Genomic DNA, 3,111 nt, shown 5'->3' on the forward strand with positions numbered 1-3,111 from the left:
CTCTCTTTGGATTCTCTTCTGTATTGCTTGGGAGAGTACTAGGAGGGATTTCAGTGATCCTTTTACTCAGCTGGCCCACTTGTGCTTCCAAATTTCTAATGGAAGACCTTGTTTCATTCATGAAACTTACAGTGGCCTTGGATAGATCAGAGACTAAGTTTGCTAAGCTAGATGAATTCTGCTCAGAATTCTCTGTCTGTTGCTGAGTGGATGATGGAAAAGGCTTGCTATTGCTAAACCTGTTTCTTCCACCATTATTAAAGCCTTGTTGAGGCTTTTGATCCTTCCATGAGAAATTTGGATGATTTCTCCATGATGAGTTATAGGTGTTTCCATAAGGTTCACCTAAGTAATTCACCTCTGCTATTGCAGGGTTCTCAGGATCATAAGCTTCTTCTTCATAAGAAGCCTCTTGAGTACTGTTGGATGCAGCTTGCATTCCATTCAGGCTCTGAGAGATCATATTGACTTGCTGAGTCAATATTTTATTCTGAGCCAATATGGCATTCAGAGTATCAATCTCAAGAACTCCCTTCTTCATAGGCGTCCCATTATTCACAGGATTCCTTTCAGAAGTGTACATAAACTGGTTATTAGCAACCATGTCAATGAGTTCTTGAGCTTCTGCAGGCGTTTTCTTTAGGTGAATGGATCCACCTGCAGAAGTATCCAATGACATCTTTGATAGCTCAGATAAACCATCATAGAATATATCCAGGATGGTCCATTCTGAAAGCATGTCAGAAGGACACTTTTTGGTCAGCTGCTTGTATCTTTCCCAAGCTTCATAGAGGGATTCACCTTCTTTCTGTCTGAAGGTTTGAACATCAGCTCTAAGCTTGCTCAGCTTTTGAGGAGGAAAGAACTTGGCTAAGAAAGCCGTGACCAGCTTATCCCAAGAGTTCAGGCTGTCTTTGGGTTGAGAGTCCAACCACACTCTAGCTCTGTCTCTTACAGCAAAAGGGAAAAGCATGAGCCTGTAGACTTCAGGATCTACTCCATTAGTCTTAACAGTATCACAGATCTGCAAGAATTCAGTTAAGAACTGAAAAGGATCTTCAGATGGAAGTCCATGAAACTTGCAGTTCTGCTGCATTAGAGAAACTAGCTGAGGTTTCAGCTCAAAGTTGTTTGCTCCAATGGCAGGAATGGAGATGCTTCTTCCATGTAAACTGGAATTAGGTGCAGTAAAGTCACCAAGCATTCCCCTTACATTATTGTTGTTGGGTTCGGCTGCCATCTCCTTTACTTGTTCGAAATTTTCAATAAGGTTTTCTCTGGATTGTTGTAATTTAGCTTCTCTTAGTTTCCTCTTCAGAGTCCTTTCAGGTTCTGGATCAGCTTCAACAAGAATACCTTTTTCTTTGTCCCTGCTCATAAGAAAGAGAAGAGAAAAAGAAAAGAAGAGGAATCCTCTATGTCACAGTAAAGAGGTTCCTTATTGTTAGTAGAAGAAAAGAAGAAGAGAAAAATCTGAACTCAGAAAGAGAGAGAGAGGGTTCGGATTTTTGGTGGGTGAGGGAGAGATGTTAGTAGATGAATAAATAAATAGAATAAGATGAGAGAGGAAAATTTCAAAAATAATTTTTGAAAAAGAGTTAGTGATTTTTGAAAATAGTTTTTAAAAAAGGTTAGTAATTTTCGAAAATTAAGATTTAAAAATTGAAATAATTAGTTAATTAAAAAGAAATTTTGAAAAAGGGGGGAGATATTTTCGAAAATTAGAGAGAGAGAGTTAGTTAGGTAGTTTTGAAAAAGATAAGAAACAAACAAAAAGTTAGTTAGTTGGTTGAAACAAATTTTGAAAAGATAAGGAGTTGGGAAGTTAGAGAAGATATTTTGAAATCAAGTTTTTTTGAAAAAGATATGATAAGAAGATATTTTGAAAAGATATGATTGAAATTAGTTTTTTTTTTTTTTTGAAAAAGATTTGATTTTTTTTAAAATCACAATTAATGACTTGATTCACAAGAAATCACAAGATATGATTCTAGAACTCAAAGTTTGAATCTTTCTTAACAAGTAAGTAACAAACTTGAAATTTTTGAATCAAAACATTAATTGTTATTGTTATTTTCGAAAATTTGATATAAAAATAGGAAAAAGATTTTTTGAAAAATATTTTTGGAATTTTCGAAAATAACTAAGAATTTTGAAAAAGATTTGATTTTTGAAAAAGATTTTGAAAAAGATGAGATTTTTAAATTGAAAATTTGTTTGACTCATGAAAACAACTAGATTTTAAAAATTTTTGAAAAAAGTCAAATCTCATTTTCGAATTTATGAGAGAGAAAAAGGGAAAGATATATATTTTTTTTATTTTTGAATTTTTATGATGAGAGAGAAAAACAAGAAAAATGATGCAATGCATGAAATTTTTAGATTAAAACAATGAATGCATGCAAGAATGCTATGAATGTCAAGATGAACACCAAGAACACTTTGAATGTCAAGATGAACACCAAGAACATATTTTTGAAAAATTTTAATGCAAAGAAAACATGCAAGACACCAAACTTAGAATTCTTTAATGCTTAGGCACTAAGAATTCAAGAATGCATATGAAAAACAAGAAAAGACACAAAACATGCAAATGCAAAGATCAAACAAGAAGACTTACCAAGAACAACTTGAAGATCATGAAGAACACTATGAATGCATGATTTTTTTCGAAAAATGCAAGATGCACATGCAATTGACACCAAACTTATAACATGACTCAAGACTCAAACAAGAATACAAAAAATATTTTTGATTTTTATGATTTTCTAATTTTTTTGTATTTTTTTTCGAAAATTAATTGAAAAACAAAAATAAGGATTTCAAAATCTTTAATATGAATTCCAGGAATCTTTTGCTCTTTAGTCTAAAGCTCCAATCAAAGGGTCAGACATGGCTTAATAGCCATTCAAGCTTTAGAATGGATTTACATCCATTGAGGTGATTAGTTGAAGACCAATCCCAAAGGAGTTTGGGTATGGCTTTTTAGCCAGATAGGATTCAACATGTTACCATGAAACTCTAGAATTCATTCTTGAAAGTTTTGAAGTCATAGAATAATTTATTTTTGAAAACATTTTTATTTTAAAATATTTTTTTTTTGGAAAATTT

General features: G+C 32.7%; 1 non-coding gene across 1 annotated transcript; it reads left to right on the forward strand.

Annotated features, from left to right (window-relative positions):
- Positions 1-733: 733 nt before the first annotated feature.
- On the forward strand, positions 734-841 carry LOC112731189 (small nucleolar RNA R71). The gene has a single exon (XR_003166978.1). It is a non-coding gene; the product is annotated as a small nucleolar RNA R71 (small nucleolar RNA).
- The last annotated feature ends 2,270 nt before the right edge of the window (positions 842-3,111 follow it).

This window comes from Arachis hypogaea, chromosome 12, assembly GCF_003086295.3.
Source record: "Arachis hypogaea cultivar Tifrunner chromosome 12, arahy.Tifrunner.gnm2.J5K5, whole genome shotgun sequence".
NCBI classification, from domain to species: Eukaryota; Viridiplantae; Streptophyta; class Magnoliopsida; order Fabales; family Fabaceae; genus Arachis; species Arachis hypogaea.